Source organism: Pseudophryne corroboree, chromosome 2 (assembly GCF_028390025.1).
Source record: "Pseudophryne corroboree isolate aPseCor3 chromosome 2, aPseCor3.hap2, whole genome shotgun sequence".
Lineage (NCBI taxonomy): Eukaryota > Metazoa > Chordata > Amphibia > Anura > Myobatrachidae > Pseudophryne > Pseudophryne corroboree.
The window spans coordinates 648826002-648826738 of record NC_086445.1 but is presented as its reverse complement, the minus strand read 5'-3'; positions in this window follow the sequence as shown (position 1 = coordinate 648826738).

Here is a 737-nt window from a genome sequence, read left to right as displayed (position 1 = left end):
GTGAATAAGCTACAGTGTCCAATGTACTAAACATAATATATTCTATGGGGTGTCATAAGCAAGTCATTAGAATACTTTCCTACAAAATTTGTAAGACATAAGCATTCAATATTTGAGTAAACAAAGAGAAAATAAAGCTATCTATTGGGTTTCACTAAAAAGTCCATTGGAAGACTTGACTATTGTTGTTAAAAGACATAGGCATTCATATTATAGAGCTACAAACCACACTAGTAAAATAAAAACATGATAACATGGGACTCGAACCAATGACCGATTTAATTTGATAGTGCAAACCCAACACCTTACTAACTGTGCTAACCAGACTGTGTATACCAGTCACACAATTTATCAGAGATTTAAGTGAATAAGCTACAGTTTCCAAGGTACTAAACATAATATATTCTATGGGGTGTCATAAGCAAGTCATTAGAATACTTTCCTACTAAATTTATAAGACATAAGCATTCAATATTTGAGTAAACAAAGAGAAAATAAAGCTATCTATTGAGTTTCACTAAAAAGTCCATTGGAAGACTTGACTATTGTTGTTAAAAGACATAGGCATTCATATTATAGAGCCACAAACCAGACTAGTAAAATATAAACATGATAACATGGGATTCGAACCAATAACAGTTTTAATCTGATAGTGCAAACCCAACACCTTACTAACTGTGCTAACCAGACTGTGCATACCAGACATACAATTTATCTGAGATTTAAGTGAATAAGCT